This window comes from Podarcis erhardii (genome assembly GCF_964252035.2).
Source record: "Podarcis erhardii genome assembly, chromosome: 1".
Classification (NCBI taxonomy): Eukaryota; Metazoa; Chordata; class Lepidosauria; order Squamata; family Lacertidae; genus Podarcis; species Podarcis erhardii.
In genome coordinates this window covers 5,036,246-5,055,553 of record NC_138497.1, presented here as the reverse complement: position 1 = coordinate 5,055,553, position 19,308 = coordinate 5,036,246, and the positions used below count along the sequence as shown (strand labels likewise).

Genomic DNA, 19,308 nt, shown 5'->3' with positions numbered 1-19,308 from the left:
TCTCCCTCGCCTTTTCTCTTTCCACTCTGGCTCCGTTTGGAGGAAAGAGCGCCGTGGTTTTCTGGCGTGGTGTATTTGCAGGATAATGCAAGGGCAGGGGGACAGGGCACACCGCTTCCCCAAGCAAAATCTCTGCAGTCTCCAGAGTCCAACAAGCAGAGGCTGGCCTCCCCTAGCCTGCCTTTCCTGTATCTGCTCCCAGGAGAAAAGCTTCGCCTTCCCCTCCCCTTCCCGCTCTGAGCTTCACAGCCCAAAACGTTTGTCACAGGGAACAAGTTGGGCTTCTTTCGCCTTAATACGACATCAAGGCGCTCCACCTTGGGGAGGAAGAATGTGCAGGCAGGACCAGTATACACCCAGCCAAGAAGAACCACAGTTCAAGAAGGACACTGACAAACTGGAACGTGTCCAGAGGAGGGCAACCCAAATGGTCAAAGGCCTGGAAACGATGCCTTATGAGGAACGGCTAAGGGAGCTGGGCATGTTTAGCCTGGAGAAGAGAAGAAGAAGAAGAAGAAGAAGAAGAAGAGTTTGGATTTGATATCCCGCCTTTCACTCCCCTTCAGGAGTCTCAAAGCGGCTAACATTCTCCTTTCCCTTCCTCCCCCACAACAAACACTCTGTGAGGTGAGTGGGGTGAGAGACGTCAAAGAAGTGTGACTGGCCCAAGGTCACCCAGCAGCTGCATGTGGAGGAGCGGAGACGCGAACCCGGGTCCCCAGATTACGAGACTACCGCTCATAACCACTACACCACACTGGCTCTCACAGAGGAGGTTAAGGGGTGATATGATAGCCATGTTCAAATATATAAAAGGATGTCACATAGAGAAGGGAGAAAGGTTGTTTTCTGCTGCTCCAGAGAAGCGGACACGGAGCAATGGTTCCAAACTACAAGAAAGAAGATTCCATCTAAACATTAGGAGGAACTTCCTGACAGTAAGAGCTGTTCGACAGTGGAATTTGCTGCCAAGGAGTGTGGTGGAGTCTCCTTCTTTGGAGGTCTTTAAGCAGAGGTTTGACAACCATATGTCAGGAGTGCTCTGATGGTGTTTCCTGCTTGGCAGGGGGTTGGACTCGATGGCCCTTGTGGTCTCTTCCAACTCTATGATTCTATGATTCTAAGAAGAAGGGGGAGCTTGAGTTGGCAACCTCCGGCAACAGAGAACCTGGCACTGTTTCATCGTCACTCAGGGAACAGACAGGTCAGGAAGCAGCAGAATCCCAACCTGAAGGGAAACGGTCAAAGGCCGAGGAGGAAGAGTGCTGGATCCCACGGGGCCCCACCCAAAGCAGCAGCAGCGGAGTTGGAGGAATGGCATGGCTAGGCTTGCCGAGACCCAGGTGTTTGACAAGGACATCAGATTGTGTCTTTTTCTCTGCTGAACGAGGAAATGTAGGGGGAAACACAGAGGTCAGGGCATGGCAGGAGTCTCATTTCAATGAGGCAGGAAGACAAATGCAGGTAGGTCAGGTCAGGCAGGAGGCCACAGCTGCAAAATGGAGCTTCCATGTTCAGAGGAAGTAGACCAGAGAGGCTAGGGATAAACAGCTCCACTCTTCTTCTTCTTCTTCTTCTTCTTCTTCTTCTTCTTCTTCTTCTTCTTCCTCCTCCTCCTCCTCCTCCTCCTCCTCTTCTTCTTCTCCTTCTCCTCCTCCTCCTAATCCTCCTCCTCCTCCTCCTCCTTCTCCTCTTCTTCTTCTTCTTCCTCCTCCTCCTCCTTCTCCTCCTCCTCCTCCTCCTCCTCCTCCTCCTCTTCTTCTTCTTCGGCAATCACTCATAGCCGAGTAAGATTGTCCTCCTTGAACACAGTCTTATTGTAGGCCAATTCTGGATCCCCACGTCCTTCCACAGTGGGGACATTGGTTTCCGGGCGGGAGTTGATCACGGTGTGGATTTGCCAAGCGTGCCTTCCTCTTAGCACATTTCTCCCTTGCGTCCTGAGTTCCAGTGTCTTCAAAGCCCATGACACCTTTGGTCCAGGCTGTTCTCCAACTGGAGCGCTCGCAGGCCAGTGTTTCCCAGTTGTCAGTGTTCATACTACATTTTTATACCACCATCACGCCAACCTGAATGCAACATTTGTCTGCATAGGGACAAAATGCACTAGCGAAGGCCTTTGTGATATACAGATATTTTATAATGAGAAATCGGTTAAGGAAAAACAAGTCCCGCAGCTACCTGCAATGGTTCGGCATCAAGTTTGGTCCTTAGTCATTCGAAGAGTAACAAACTGTGTACTGGTGTGAGGGAATCTCCACTCATGATTGTGGACCTGGACCCACTGTGTTTTCTTGTGGATCATAGAACGGTAGAGCTGGAAGGGTCCCTGAGGGTCATCTAGTCCAACCCCCTGCCATGCAGGGATCTCAACTAGATCATACATGACCGATGGCCACCCAACCTCTGCTTAAAAACCTCCAAAGGAGAGTCCAGCACCTCCCGAAGGAGACCGTTCCACTGTCAAAGAAGCTTTTACTGTCAGAAAGTTTCCCATTGTTTAGTTGGAATCTCTGTTCAACAGAGGAACGGTCTCTCTCGAAAGGTGGTGGGCAGAGTTTAAACAGAGTTTAGGCGGCCATCTGTCATGGATGCTTTAAAGCCCTACACGGCCTAGGACCCACGTATCTAAGGGACCGCCTCTCCTGATATGTCACGTGGAGGACCTTAAGGTCCACAAATGACAACACCTTGGAGGTCCCAGGTCGCAAGGTGGTTAGATTGGTCTCAACTAGGGCCAGGGCCTTTTCAGTACTGGCCCCGACATGGTGGAACGCTCTGTCACAAGAGACTAGGGCCCTGCGGGACTTGACATCTTTCCGCAGGGCCTGCAAGACTGAGCTGTTCCGCCTGGCCTTCGGTTTGGACTCAGTCTGACCCTTATGTTTCCCTCCCCTTATGGTCTTGATTTATCAGCTACTTTAAAATGAGGCTGCATTTTAAATTGCATTTTAACCTGTACAGTGGTACCTCGGGTTACATACGCTTCAGGTTACAGACTCCGCTAACCCAGAAATAGTACCTCGGGTTAAGAACTTTGCTTCAGGATGAGAACAGAAATCGTGCAGTGGCAGCGGGAGGCCCCATTAGCTAAAGTGGTGCTTCAGGTTAAGAATAGTCTCAGGTTAAGAACGGACCTCCAGAACGAATTAGGTACTTAACCCAAGGTACCACTATATTTTAAATTGGGGTTGTTGTTTTTTCCTCCCCCCCCCCCTTTTCCCCCTATCATGTTTTCACTGTGGTTTTATTGGTGTTAGCAGCTCTGGCCAGGGAGGGCGGGATATTATTATTATTATTATTATTATTATTATTATTATTATTATTATTACATTCCTGCATCCACGGGGTTGGATTACATGACCCCTGGGGTCCCGTCCAACTATATAGTTCTATGAGTCTTTGGAGAAAATGCACATAAAAATGTATCTATTCACAGAGATAATGTAAAGGGGGAGACTGTTTCACACAAATGTTCCGTTCCTGTTCTGCCCTCTTTCAGGTCCAAAAGGACCCGTGTGGCAGCAATCGCCTGTCAGTTGGCCGTGCCTAAAATTATTGCTGCCTTTCCAAAAATGCATGATTTGTGTTGCTTGCCCAAACGAATTATGTTAGGAAAGATTTATGCACTTTGCAGAATGCAGAACTTTTGGAGAAATGAGAATGTGTACAAATGTGGGAATGTCGTAAAGCAGACTTTAGGGTGGGGAAATGGGGAAGGGGGGGACACTGCAATTGAGATGTTTGCCCGCCCCTCATCTCCTCTAAGCTGGCCAACGAAACATCTCTGATCTCCCTCTGTTTACATCAGGGGGCGACAGCAAGGCTGCGGTCTTCGAGGAACGCTGCAGTTTTAGCCTCCTTCTAAGAAAACCCAGCAATTGTCTTAAGGCAAACAAAAACTTGCAGAAGCCGTAATCAAAGTCTCGGAGGCGAGTGTTAGACGCTGCAGAATTCATAAGGGAAGTGGGCAACATCATTGTCAGTGGTATCCAGGCGTGTGTGACATTCGGAAAGCCAAGTCTTTTATATTATTCTACTTATCCAAAATAACTTTAAGACAAGAGCCCTCTCGAGGCAGCTTGCAATTTAAAATCCTTAAAGCAATGGAAAATAGTGAAGTGAAGTGAAGTGAAGTGAAGTGAAGTGAAGTGAAGTGAAGTGAAGTGAAGTGAAGTGAAGTAGTGGCAGAAGCATTCCACTTCAATATTTACCATCTATGTAAAGCTGTTATGTCCTGCTCTTTGGGGCTAAAAAGGGTCCCTGAGCAGCATATGAAGCTCAGTAGTACGATAGTCCTTGCTCTCAGGTTTGGCATCTAAAAGACACACACACAAAAGGAAAATGGAACTGGGAGGGAGGAGGAAAAAGGCAAACTCAGTCACCAGGTCTCAAAGTCGCAAGTATGATCATTATTATTTATTGAATTTGTTAGTCCCATAATCTTGCCCAGAGAATCCCAAAGCAAACTACAAGCAGCTGGGGTGGAAACAGGCTATGTGATGAGATTACTGCTGCTAAGCAACAACAACAAGAATAATAATTTATTATTTATACCCCACCCTTCTGGCTGGCTTTCCCCAGCCACTATTGGGAACTATATGGGTGAGTATGTGTGTATAGACCAGGCATAGGCAAACTTGGCCCTCCAGATGTTTTGGGACTACAACTCCCATCATCCCTAGCTAGCAGGACCAGTGGTCAGGGATAATGGGAACTGTAGTCTCAAAACATCTGGAGGGCCATGTTTGCCTATGCCTGGTATAGACACACAGATGGGCGGGGTATAAATAATAAATTATTATATATTATATTAGTAGTAGTAGTAGTATTACCTCCAGCAATGCAGGAATCTTTCGTCCAACATGGGGCTCAAACCCACAACCCTGAGATTAAGTGTCTCATGCACTACCGACTGAACTACCCCAGCAGGATGAGATTATGGTACTATTTGCTTACAAAAAGGACCGGTGTACCTACCAGCTTTCATTGAAAAGAAATAAAAGGGAACTCCGAGGCAGTTCAGATAGAAGAACGACAAAATAGCACCGTGAAACCAGTTCAATGAGAAGTTAAAATATCTGTTGCATGCTCAGAAGCACTCTTAAATGTCAAGGAAATGGTAAGTTTTCAGACGCCCAGAGCCAGGAGTCTGTCTGATCTCCATGTGGAGCCTGTTTTGCTGAGATTCCTGCATGGCAGGGGGTTGGACTAGATGACCCTTAGGGTCCCTTCCAGTTCTCCAATTCTGTCATTCTAATATTCTGCCACAGAGAAGTGGGTGGCGCTGTGGGTTAAACCACAGAGCCTAGGACTTGCCGATCAGAAGGTCGGTGGTTCGAATCCCCACGACGGGGTGAGCTCCTGTTGCTCGGTCCCAGCTCCTGCCAACCTAGCAGTTCAAAAGTACGAAATGCAAGTAGATAAATAGGTACCACTCCAGCGGGAAGGTAAACAGTGTTTCCGTGCGCTGCTCTGGTTCACCAGAAGCGGCTTAGTCCTGCTGGCCACATGACCTGGAAGCTGTACGCCGGCTCCCTCAGACAATAAAGCGAGATGAGCGCCACACCCCCAGAGTCTTTAATATTCTGCCACAGAGATAGCTGTCCTCTTCACCGTGAGATGTGCACCTGCAGCCTTCCGTGCAGTTAGCAGGGCCTCCTGCAGAGATCAGAGCGAACGAAACGTGGCTGGGGAAGATTAGCGATTTGACTGGGTGAGGCAAGCGTGTTTGGTACTTCTCTGGAGAGATCTGCTCTTCTCCAGATCGGGTCCATAAGGCTTTTTTGCAAGGAAACAACGCTTCTTGTGAAAGTCACAAAATGGCAAGGCAGGTGGCGTATTACCTGGGCAATGCATTTTTATATATGTTCTTACAGAGAGAGAAGAGACATTTCTGATGACTTCAGCAAGTTGTGGCAACGCAGAGCCAGAATATGAGACTAGGGACTTGCAAGAAACCTTTTGACGTTGTTGTTGGAGAGAGTAATAAAGGAAGATGGAAGGTGTGATGAAGGCTTGTGGCATTTTGTGTGTGTGTGTGTGTGTCTCTACTCCAGCCTCTTCCAGGTGCAATTATCCCTGTCAGTCAATGTCTGTGTTTTAATGCACCCAGAATTAACTCTGGATATGTAGGCAAACATCTCCCGGGGATTTGCAGGAACACACACCCATTCCGTTCCTTCTTAATCAACAGGCGGCGCCGCTATCAATAATGCAACACCCGGCCGATGGGAGCAATTGCAAAGGAGAAGGGATGCATTTTTCATTAAACGTGAGTGCACTGCCAGCGCGCCAGGAAGATCTGGCAGCAGGGTGAATCACTGCACAGGCTCACCCACAGAATTTGTAGCAAAATTTCAAAGCAAGTTTGTTTTGTTCCATTGGCATCACGTTTCACAGCACTGACACTAACATGCATTGGCCAGAAGGGTTTGCCAAAAAAGAAGTACTGCTCCCAAAGCTGATTTTGCATCTTTGGGGGTTACATATCATTGCTGCTGCAGTAATTCTCTGCGTGCTTGTTGGAGAGTTCTAGTGTGCGCTCCCAAGGGAATGGTCTGCGTTGCCTGGGAAATCAATGGATGAAATGGAAGAAGGGTTCGGTGAGAGCAAAACACACCTGCCCTCCACACTTCTCTGCCAGATTTGCGCTTCTAGGTTTGTCTCACGTGGATCAGCCCTGCGCTACAGAAGAAGAGTCGCTTTTGACTACATGAACCTCATTCCAACTCTACAATTCCATGATTTGAGGATCCCATAGACTGTGATGCGTTGGGAGCTGGAGACACAACATTGTACTGGTTCCACACCAGTTTGTAGAGTGGTTTCCAGAGACCTGTCCAGCTGGGTTGCTGCTTTGCATTGCATGGCAACTGACCTGTGTAGCCCCAAACGGCTCAATCTTGTCATTTCCCCCATGCGATTTAACTGTCAGCATCGCCCTTGAGCCAGTGCCACCGGCGGGGCTCAACCACTTCAGCCCCAACTGGGCCAGGCGAGCTGGGGTAGCACTTCCAGAGACCTTCTTCTGCAGGAACAGGTCTAAGGGCTGTGGACTCACAACTCAGAGCTGTGAGCACCGAACTCACTTCCAGAAGACAGCCGTGCCCAGCAGAGTATAGCAGAGCATAAATCACTTGGACGACAGCGCTGAAGAATATATTCTTTTATTCACTAACAGCTACTGTACTATACAAACTATATACAAATGGAGGCGTTGGACTGCACTGAGTGATACAGCTGCTTTCCGCAGCGGCCTTATCTACACAGAGATAACACTCAGTCTCCCCCTTTGAAGTGAGGCTGGAGCGGAATAAGTAGCAAGCACAATCTGCCCCCTCCTCTCTGGAAAATCAGCAGATTCTTGCAGTAGAAGGGGTGGAATCTCCTCATTAACATCTATCAGGGCCAGATTTAGGTTTGATGAGGCCCTAAGCTACTGAAGGTAATGGGCCCTTTATATGTCCAGCTGTCCTTTGCCAACAACAAATTGTCGCTGTTTTTTGTGTTGAATATATGCTGTATGGTAATTTACGAACCTAATAGATATCTAAAGCCATTTGCACATAGCAAAATATGTATTTTATCAAAGTAGTTGTACTGAAATGCAACTGGAGCGCTCACAGGCCAGTGTTTCCCAGTAGTCGGTGTTTATAATAATAATAATAATAATAATAAATTTTATTTATATCCCGCCCTCCCCAGCCGAAGCCGGGCTCAGGGCGGCTAACAACAATCAACAATCAAACCATCAGATATTCACACATTCTAAAAATATTACATTATAAAAATCAATTAAAATCAAATTAATGGCAACTAATTAAGCAAGATTCTAAGCAGGTTGCCAGAGGAGGGAGTCAGGCTGCGCCCTGACCAAAGGCCTGGTGGAACAACTCTGTCTTGCAGGCCCTGCGGAAGGATGTCAGGTCCCGCAGGGCCCTAGTCTCTTGTGACAGAGCGTTCCACCAGATTGGAGCCGCAGCCGAGAAGGCCCTGGCTCTAGTTGAGGCCAGCCTAACCTCTCTGAGGCCTGGGACCTTGAGGATGTTATTATTTGCAGACCGTAGGTTTCTCTGTGGGGCATACCAGGAGAGGCGGTCCCGTAGGTACGAGGGTCCTAGGCCGTATAGGGCTTTAAAGGTTAAAACCAGCACCTTAAACCTGATCCTGTACTCCACCGGGAGCCAGTGCAGCTGGTATAGTACCGGTTGAATGTGATCTCGCAGCGAAGACCCCATAAGGAGTCTCGCCGCGGCATTCTGCACCCGCTGGAGTTTCTGGGTCAGTCTTAAGGGCAGCCCCACGTAGAGCGAGTTACAATAATCCAGTCTGGAGGTGACCGTCGCATGGATCACAGTGGCTAGGTCAGGGCGAGAGAGATAAGGGGCCAACTGCTTAGCTTGGCGGAGATGAAAAAATGCCGCCTTTGTTATAGCTGTAATCTGCGCCTCCATAGAGAGGGAGGTATCGAAGATTACACCCAAACTCTTAACGGACGGTGCTGGCACTAATTGCACCCCCGCAAGAGATGGGAGTTGCCCCCTCAATCCCATATCATCCCGCCCCAGCCAGAGGACCTCTGTCTTCGAAGGATTTAACTTCAACCGGCTCCCACGTAACCATCCAGCCACAGCTTCCAGGCATCTCGCCAGTGTATCGGGGGCCGAGTCAGGATGGCCATCCATCAACAGATAGAGTTGGGTGTCATCGGCATACTGATGGCAACCCAGCCCAAAACTCCAGACAAGCTGGGCGAGGGGGCGCATAAAGATGTTAAAAAGCATCGGGGAGAGAATCGCACCCTGAGGCACTCCACACACCAAGGAGTGGCGCGATGACAATTCCCCCCCGAGCGCCACCCTCTGTCCCCGACCAGAGAGAAACGAGCGCAGCCATTGAAGGACTGTGCCCTGGATTCCCACGTCGGCAAGGCGGTGGTCCAGGAGTTCGTAATCGACCATGTCGAAGGCTGCTGACAGATCTAGAAGAATCAGCAGCCCCGACCCGCCTCGATCCAGCTGCCTACGGAGATCATCTGTTAGGGCGACCAGAGCCGTCTCGGTCCCATGACCAGCACGGAAGCCGGACTGGAATGGATCCAGAGCAGATGTTTCATCCAGAAACCTACCAAGCTGTTCAGCAACCGCTCTCTCAATCACCTTACCCAGGAATGGAAGATTCGAGACCGGGCGGTAATTGGATAGATCTAAGGGATCTAATGATGTTTTCTTTAAGAGCGGACGCACCACTGCCTCCTTCAGTTCCCCTGGGAATATCCCGGTGCCAAGGGACAAATTGATGATATCCCCCAGGGGGGCCCGCACCTCGTCTGGACACGCTCTAATCAGCCATGACGGGCACGGGTCAAGAGGACAGGTGGTGGGCTTTCCAGCTTGGAGGAGTCTGTCCACATCGGCTGGAGATATCCGGTCAAAATGGTCCAATACTGGACCCGAGGACAGTCGAGGGGCCTCCAGTTCCTTTATTGTATCCAAATTGGCAGGGAGGTCATGGCGGAGCAACAGGACCTTCTCCGCAAAAAAGCTCGCAAATGCCTCACAGCTGTGTGTCAGATTGTTATTTAAATTTGGCTGTCCATCAAGGGACGTTAAAGACCGAATTATACTAAATAATTGCGCCGGGCGAGAGCTAGCGGATGCAATGGAGGCCGAGAAGTAAGACTTCTTAGCGGCCTTCACAGCCATCTCATAGGTTTTCATAAAAACCCTATAAGATGTTCTTGAGGCTCCGTCACGGGCACCCCGCCATACTCGCTCTAGCCGTCTGAGGTCCCGCTTCATTTTCCGAAGCTCCTCGGTAAACCAGGGAGCCCGGTTTCTGCGGGGTCGCAGAGGGCGCTTAGGTGCGATCTCATCGATGGCTGCCAGGAGCTGGGTATTCCAGCCCTCAACAAGCTCAGTCAATGAGTCGCCAGGGAGAGCAAGGTCCCGCAAGGCTTGACGGAATCTATCAGGGTCCATCAGCCTCTGCGGGCGAGCCCAAATCGGCTCGCCACCTAAGCAGGGTGGGGGTGGAAAGTCAATCCTGGCTTTCAGAGCGTAGTGATCAGACCATGGCACCTTCATCGGAGGAGACATGATCACATCTATACCGGCACCAAAGATCAAATCCAGCGTGTGGCCTGCTTGATGTGTGGGGCCCGAAACAAACTGGGAGAGCCCTAGTGTCGCCATGGAAGACACCAGGTCCAGAGCCTGTGAGGAGGGAGCGGCATCAGCATGGAAGTTGAAGTCTCCCAATACCAATAGGTTAGGGAACTCCAAGGCCCAGCCGGCCACCGCCTCCAGCAGGCCTGACAGGGTGGCTGCTGGTGCGCTAGGTGGCCGGTACACCAGCCAGACAGCCAAGCTCTCCTCGGAGCCCCACACTAGGCCAACACATTCAATGCCGGGGATCGATGGCGATGGTAGAGCCCTGAAAGAACAATCTTCCCGGATTAATAATGCCACCCCTCCCCCCCGGCCCACAGTCCGTGACTGGTGGAGGACAGAGAAACCCGGGGGCGCCATCTCTCGTAAGGTAACAGTTACCCCTTCGCGCACCCAGGTCTCCGTCACACAAGCCAGGTCGACCCCCTGCGAGGTAAAGAAATCTCGCAGGGTGGCGGTTTTGTTGCCTATAGACCTGGCATTGCACAACACCAGTGAAGGAGGTGAGTAATCCTTGCTCACCCTACCCTCGTCTCTCGGGATGGGGCGCAGATTGGAAGGGGTACGAGCATATCCGTATCTCGATCCCCTTCGCTTATAACATCTGCCCCCACCGCCATACCTCCCTCGCCCCTCCACGGTAGCAATCCCACGCCTCATAGTAACCTCCCTTTACAAAATCGAAAAACAAAACAACCAAAAACAATTGTGCCCAAACAAAAACCAATCCCCACCCCACTCAATATCCCACCCCAAAACAGAACAAGATAGAACAAAACAAGAATACATAGATAAAAACCACCATTCATGGTGGTACAACAAAATAAGCAATAAAAACACGTTTAAAACACATTAAAATATATAAAACATCTTTAGCATTTGCTGCAGCAGCACCGTCCTTAAAACTATCAGGGAGGTGAGCCTGGGCCCCGCCCCCTAGGCCAGATGGAGTTAGCCTAAGGAGGGAGAGGCCTTACACTCCAAGCACTCACGATGCAGCAGCAGCAATGTCCCTGGCCTCAATGAGGCCTCTTAAAGCCGTGGCGAAGGTGAGCCTGGGCCCCGCCCCCTAGGCCAGATGGAGTTAGCCTAAGGAGGGAGAGGGAGAGGCCTTACACTCCAAGCACTCACGATGCAGCAGCAGCAATGTCCCTGGCCTCAATACTACATTTTTTTTTAGATTTGCCTTGAGACAGTCTTTAAACCTCTTTTGTTGACCACCAGCATTACACTTTCCATTTTTAAGTTTGGAATAGAGTAGTTGCTTTGGAAGACGATCATCAGGCATCCTCACATGACCCGTCGAACGAAGTTGATGTTGAAGAATCCTTGCTTCAACACTGGTGATCTTTGCTTCTTCCAGTACACTGGCATTAGTTCGCCTGTCTTCCCAAGTGACGTGTAAAAAATTTTGGAGACACTGTTGATGGAATCTTTCAAGGAGTTGGCGTTTATAAGTGGTCCATGTTTCACAAGCATACAGTAAGGTTGGTAGTACAATAGCTTTGCAAACAAGCATTTTGGTTTCCCTGCTACAGCTGTTCCTGCAGAGGACCTTGTCTGTGATGAAACTCCATCTCTGGAATGACACCTCTTGCACCAATGCCCTTTGCATTTCATGGGCAGGTGAAGACACACCTCTTTGCCCAGGCCTCTGAAAGGCGGTGAGATGTGCAGCTCAGATGTGCTGAGTTTGTAATTACCTGTTTTCGCAGAGAGTGCTGACTGCGCTAATTACTGGTTTTCAGGCTTTCATGTGGATTTGGTTTTTGGTGTTGTTGCTACATAAAGGCTTACTGATACAGGGATTCCTGCCCTGGGATGGCTCGCTGAAGGCAAACGTCTCTCTCACAACCTCTAAATCAGCTAAGATCAGATCCGGGAATGACTCTTTGGGCAGAAACGCAGAAGAATTAGCTGTCTTCAGAGTAGGCTGCCTGTTCAGGACCTTTAAGGAAGAAGGAGAAATCTTCATCAATTCACATTTTGATGTCAACGTCCCCAATTTATGCTTCCTGGAACATGAATAACTTCTAACATGAAAATAGGGATATCCTGTTGTTGTTGTTGTTGTTGTTGTTGTTGTTGTTGTTGTTGTTATATTGTTTATTCCCTGCTCATCTGAGTTGCCCCAGCCACTCTGAGCAGCTTCCATCATTTATAAAAACACAATTAAACACCAAACATGAAAACTCCCCTATACAGGGCTGCCTTCAGATGGCTTGGGGGTCAGATAACTCCATACCCCCCAACATTTCTCCGATGAAAATAGGGACGACCTCAGGAAAAGCGGGTGGCGCTGTGGTCTAAACCACAGAGCCTAGGGCTTGCTGATTGGAAGGTCGGCAGTTCGAATCCCCACGACGGGGTGAGCTCTCATTGCTCGGTCCCCTACACAACCTAGCAGTTTGAAAGCCCATCAAAGTGCAAGTAGATAAATAGGTACCGCTCCGGTGGGAAGGTAAACGGCATTTCCGTGCGCTGCTCTGGTTCGCCAGAAGCGGCTTAGTCATGCTGCCCACATGACCCGGAAGCTGTAGCCGGCTCCCCTGGCCAGTAAAGCGAGATGAGTGCCGCAACCACAACCCCAGAGTCGTCCGCGACTGGACCTAATGGTCAGGGGTCCCTTTACCTTTAAGGAAAAGCGGGACATTCCAGGATCAAATCAGAAACTGGGACGGCTTCTGTAAATCTGAGACTGTCCCTGGAAAACAGGGACACTTGGAGGGTCTGAACAAGTGAACCAAAACACAGCAATTTTGTGAAACCTGAACTTCTCTGAATTTTGCAATGCTACTTTCCAACCAAAAAATAAGTATTAAAAGGCATGTGTTTATTAGACAGTGGAGGGTTGATGTTGGGACCTGTATTTTGGGATTTTTTCATACGTGATTTAGAGTTAGGGGTGAGCATTGGAGGGGGTTGTTGTTTTCATTTGTTATTATGTTGTGTATTTTTATGTTTTTATAACGCAAACCACCCTGTGATCAATGGTTGAAGGGTGGTTGTTGTTGTTGTTTAGTCGTTTAGTAGTGTCCTACTCTTGGTGACCCCCTGGACCAGAGCATGCCAGGCACTCCTGTCTTCCACTGCCTCCTGCAGTTTGGTCAAACTCATGCTGGTAGCTTCGAGAACACTGTCCAACCATCTCGTCCTCTGTCGTCCCCTTCTTCTTGCGCTCTCCATCTTTCCCAGCATCAGGGTCTTTTCCAGGGAGTCTTCTCTTCTCATGAGGTGGCCAAAGTCCTGGAGCCTCAGCTTCAGGATCTGTCCTTCCAGTGAGCACTCAGGGCTGATTTCCTTAAGAATGGATGCATTTGATCTTCTTGCAGTCCATGGGACTCTCCAGAGTCTCCTCCAGCACCAGAATTCAAAAGCATCAATTCTTCAGCGATCAGCCTTCTTTATGGTCCAGCTCTCACTTCCATACATCACTACTGGGAAAACCAGAGCTTTAACTATACAGACCTTTGTTGGCAAGGTGATGTCTCTGCTTTTTAGGATTCTGTCTAGGTTTGTAAGGGTGGTATAGACATTTAATAAATAAATAGTAACAACAACAACAACAACAACAACAACAACAACAACAACATATTATTATTATTATTATTATTATTATTATTATTATTATTATTATTATTTCCTGATAATACTCAATTATTCAAAGCAGTTAAAACAAAAAAGTGATTGCAAAGAGCAACAAAAGATCTCTCCAAATTGAGTGAACGGGTGGTAAAATAGCAAATGTAATTAAAAGCAAACAAGTGTAAAGTGAAGCATCTTGACACAAACATTTTTAATTTCACATGATTATAGTTTCACATTAAAAAAATAATAATTTCATATTAGGTGAGCCTACCTAATTTGCATGATAACCCAAAAACACATCCATCCTTCAAAATTTGCACATTTTGCAGTACAGTTTCCCAGCCAAGTGGTATGCATAACATTACATGTGCATAACCTATTTGTGACAATCACGGGCAAAAATGCATTGTATTAGAGGAGATTGCTTTGTAAGCAGGTGTGTCTTAAGCAAAATTGCATGCCCAAATATGTATATTAGGAAATTTCTGTGCGGAAATGCCGGCAAAGTTTCACGAGGACCTTTCCGATATAAAAATAAAATAATCACACGCTGATGTGGGAATGTGAAGAACTGAAGTTGATTGGAAAAATGAGAAACTGGGAGAAACCCAGTTTTTAGAGAAACTGGGAGAAACCAGTTTTGTCCCTCTCCAGCGGCAAACTTCAGCGAGGGCAGCGCGCCAAGCAAATACCTGTAGCTCTGCGGCCTGCAAAAGGCTGTCCTTGCACTGAGTGAAATGATCGATTGTGCTTATCTGAGCCATCTTCACAACAGCAGCAGCCATGGAGCGGCTAGACAGAGAGGCAGGAATGTTTGGAAGACCACCCAGGGCATATCACCTCAGCTTGCTACTGAGCAAGGAGCAGGCAAACCAAACACTCAGTGGAAATAAATTAAAAAATTGTCCAGTAGCACCTTAGAGGCCAACTAAGTTTGTTCTCTATTAAGAACGAAGGCCCAAACTGGTGCTCAAGCTGCCTAGGAAAGCCAGCCTCTGCCTCCTCTGTTCCTTTTCATTGCCTTTACTTTGTTTGCCACAATGTGGATGTGGGAGAGCACTCTGCACATGCTCCAGGGCATGCATTCTTAGAGAGCCAGCGTGGTGTAGTGGTTAAGAGTGGTAGACTCGTAATCTGGGGAACCGGGTTCGCATCTCCACTCCTCCACATGCAGCTGCTGGGTGACCTTGGGCCAGTCACATTTCTTTGAAGTGTCTCAACCCCACTCACCTCACAGAGTGTTTGTTGTGCGGGAGGAAGGGAAAGGAGAATGTGAGCCCCTTTGAGACTCCTTCGGGTTCCATCCCCTAAGAGTAAAAGTAGAGACTCCTGCATGAAACCCTGGAGAGATGCTGCCAGTCAGTGCAGACAATATTGAGGGAGATAGACCAACAGCATCTTCCTAATGTGAACTGGTATTTAAGCATTGCTGAACTGGCCTGTTTGGGGACCACTTAAGCCATGGGTAGGCAAACTAAGGCCCAGGGGCCGGATCCGGCCCAATCGCCTTCTAAATCTGGCCCGCGGACGATCCAGGAATCAGCATGTTTTTACATGAGCAGATTGTGTCCTTTTATTTAAAATGCATCTCTGGGTTATTTGTGTGGCATAGGAATTTGTTCTTTTTTTCCCCCCCTTCAAAATGTAGTCTGGCCCCCCACAAGGTCTGAGGGACAGTGGACCGGCCCCCTGCTGAAAAAGTTTGCTGACCCCCAATTTAAGCCCTTAGTGGAAACCTGAAAGGTGTTTCAGGAATGATGTATCCAAATCGGTAAAGGTAAAGGGACCCCTGACCATTAGGTCCGGTCGTGGCCGACTCTGGGGTTGCGGCGCTCATCTTGCTTTATTGGCCGGGGGAGCCGGCGTACAGCTTCCGGGTCGTGTGGCCAGCATGACTAAGTCGCTTCTGGCAAACCAGAGCAGTGCACGGAAACGCCGTTTACCTTCCCACCGAAGTGGTACCTATTTATCTACTTGCACTTTGACGTGCTTTAGAACTGCTAGGTTGGCAGGAGCTAGGACTGAGCAACGGGAGCTCACCCCATCACGGGGATTCGAACCACCGACCTTCTGATCGGCAAATCCTAGGCTCTGTGGTTTAGACCAAAGCATCACCCGTGTCCCTAACATCCAAATCTGGTTCCCAGTACATTTCCGAGCACAATTCAAAGTGTTGGTGCTGACCTTGAAAGCCCTAAATCGCCCAGTATACCTGAAGGAGCGTCTCCACCCCCATCGTTCTGCCCGGACACTGAGGTCCAGCACCGAGGGCCTTCTGGCGGTTCCCTCCCTGCGAGAAGCCAAGTTACAGGGAACCAGGCAGAGGGCCTTCTTGGTAGTGGCACCCGCCCTGTGGAACACCCTCCCACCAGATGTCAAAGAGAAAAATAACTACCAGACTTTTAGAAGACATCTGAAGGCAGCCCTGTTTCGGGAAGCTTTTAATGTTTAATAGACTATTGTATTTTGGTGTTCTGTTGGAAGCCGCCCATAGTGGCTGGAGAAACCCAGCCAGATGGACGGGGTATAAATAAATTATTATTATTATTATTATTATTATTATTATTATTATTAATCACTAGGCTTGTTTTATTTAGCTATTAGATGATGGTTAGTTACATATTAAAGGTCCACCCCTCCTCTCTGGGTTACATCAAGCATTTTTCTCTCTGCCTTGTCGGCCAGCATTCTTTGGACCAGGATGTTCAGTCCCGTCCGAGGGAAGAGAGTGACATTAGGCTATTAAAATGTAACACTGCCCATCGTTTCAGGAACATGCTGTCATCGTGGCTGACAAAAGTGCATTCCTCGCCTTTGAGCTGTAGCGTATTCATGGCAAGTGAGCTGGATTTCCCGAGGGCGCGCAGGGCAAGGAACAAGACCCAGCAATGCAGCTGATGTACTGTGACGCCTGCTAAATATAGATAATGCAACCCAAATTAAAACGATCGCAAGCCAGTTTCCACCCAGCACGATTTGGGTGGGTGCCTGGCTTGGCCACATCACGTGGGAGAGTTGCAGGTCAATTAATTAATTGCAATAATTCAGGCTTAGGTTAAGGTGTCTGCTGGAGAGTCCAGTTTGGCCTGCAAGGGCATTTCCCACAAACCACACCCACCTGTCAATCACCTAGCATCACTGAAAGGCACCAAGAGGCAGGGTTCACGCCTGTTTACCAGCAGTTTTCCTGCAGAAAAAGGATAGGGAAGCAGACCCCCTTCCCCAAACCCCACTGGTCAGCTGCAGCAGGTGGCTGGGATCCCCTATGAATCAGTCACCTGACATCAACATGTCAGCTGATTGATCGACGGGGAGCCCTGCCTACCTGTCAGAGTAAGTGGGGGTAGGGAGTGAAGATCTGGCCTGCTAGATCAAAATGTCCTGTCCCCCATTTCCATATCAGTTTGGGATTTTTTTAAAAAATCCTCATGGTAATTCCTTAGCATTTTAATGTGAATTTATCGTAATATACACACACCTGCAATTTGGCCTAATGTACCCGTTTTCGCAAAGCAGTTTCCCCTAATATAATGTCCAGGTTGGGCAAAAGATTCCTGCATTGCACTATATATATATATATGTTTTACATAAAAGTTAAACACCATAAACATGACATTTTCACACACTAAGAAAAGGGTTCTTTCGAACCTTGAGACCTCCTTCCTTCACGAGTTCCAATTCTTTTTTAAAATTCCTGCATCTTTTACTGTAATCTATCTGTTATACAGTGTAACCATAGTATCCAATATCCAATATCCATGTTACAAGTGTCATTGTATTCCTGCTAGTGATTTCAGCTGTTTACAGTGATCTCTCAAATACAGTGGACGCTCAGGTTGCGAATGTGATCCGTGTGGGAGGCACGTTCGCAACCCGCAGCGTCCGCAACCTGCTGCGCTGCTTCTGCACACATGCGGGTTGCGATTTGGTCTTCTGCACATGCGCAAAGTGTGATTTAGTGCTTCTGCGCATGCACAAGCGCCGAAACCTGGAAGTAATCCATTCTGGTACTTCCGGGTTTCGACGCATCCGTATACCAAATACACGCAACGTGAAGCGTCTGTAACCCAAGATATGACTGTACATTAGAAAGCTATTCCAGTCTTTTAAAAATACTTGGTCTTCCTGATTTCTGATCTTTCCCGAACAGAGAAGAGTGGCAGACCAAGCTGGTGGAATATGCAGAAATAGCAAGATTCCTGCAATTGCTAGTGGTTGGACTAGATGACTGGCAAAAGCATTTGCGCGTGTGTCACAGAGGGAGGGTCTCGAGGGATGGATAAAGAGGGCAGGGGGCCTCATTTGGCTCAATAACTACTTCGCATGCCCCATTAATCCAGACCTCCCAAGCATCTGTCTGGTAAGTCCTGAAAACCTCAGCCAAGAAAGCTTTTTTTTGCTCTTTGTAAGGTTGTTCACCCCCTTCAGTCTGGCTCTCCAAAGCTCCTTCTGTGTACACAGCACAGCCTCATATCTGGGGCCCATAATCACCACTTTCGCTTTTGGGTCCTTTTATCTCCCCGCTTCTGCTGCTGGGTGGCTCCTCCCCACCCTCGATATCTCTGCCGCCTTACAAAACACAATCCAGACCCACAGCCCAGCTGCGCTCTCTGAACTGGCCGCCTTTCCATCCAGCTCTTTGATGCCCTTGTGATGCTCCTGAAAAAAGTTCTGCAAGCGAAAGTCTGAATGTAACTTGCAGGCCTTCATTATGTTTTTATTCCAAAAGGACTCTGTTTTTTATGCATCCTGCCACTTCAAACTGTGCAGTATTAATATCTGAGTAGAGTGGAGAACGATCAACAGTTACTGTATTTTTCGCCCTATAGGACGCACCGGCCCATAGGACGCACCTAGTTTTTTGGGGGGGAAATCAAGGAAAAAAATTTTATTTCCCCCCCCCAGGTTTGCACAGCCATCCCCAAGCTAGAAGAGGGAGACTGAGCGCTCCGTCTCCCTCTTCTGCCTTCAGGGACAGCCTCTCTAGCCTCCGTGGGGCAGCGGCTTGCCCCGCTGTCCCCCGAGTTTGTGGGGCTGGTGGGGGGGAGAAGCAAGCTTGCTCCCCCCCCCGCCAGCCTCCAGATCAGGTCAGGGAATAGCGGGGTGGCGTCGCTCCACCTCCCCGCTATCCCGCGAGCTTGTGGGGCTGGCGGGGGGAGAAGCAAGCTTGCTTCTCCCCCCCCCCCGCCAGCCTCCAGACCAGGTTGAGGAATAGTGGGGTGGCGGCGCTGCGCCTCCCCGCTGTCCCCCGAGCTTTTGGGCTGCAGGCTGCTGCCCGCAAGCCTTGCGAGCCCGCGGGACCTCCCGCTGGGCTCGCAAGACTTGCGGATAGCTTCCTGAAGCCTGGAGAGCGAGAGGGGTCGGTGCGCACCGACACCTCTCGCTCTCCAGGCTTCAGCGAAAGCCTGCATTCACCCCATAGGATGCACACACATTTCCCCTTCATTTTTGGAGGGGGAAAAGTGCGCCCTATAGGGCGAAAAATACGGTAATTATCAAGCTGCAAAAAGCTTTTAATATAGCCCCATGGAAAATCCCCATGTTAAAG

At 48.9% G+C, this 19,308-nt stretch overlaps 1 protein-coding gene across 2 annotated transcripts in view; it reads left to right on the top strand.

Annotated features, from left to right (window-relative positions):
- FRMD6 (FERM domain containing 6) overlaps positions 1–19,308 on the top strand; it is a 154,091-nt gene that overhangs the window by 31,280 nt on the left and 103,503 nt on the right. The window lies entirely within an intron of this gene.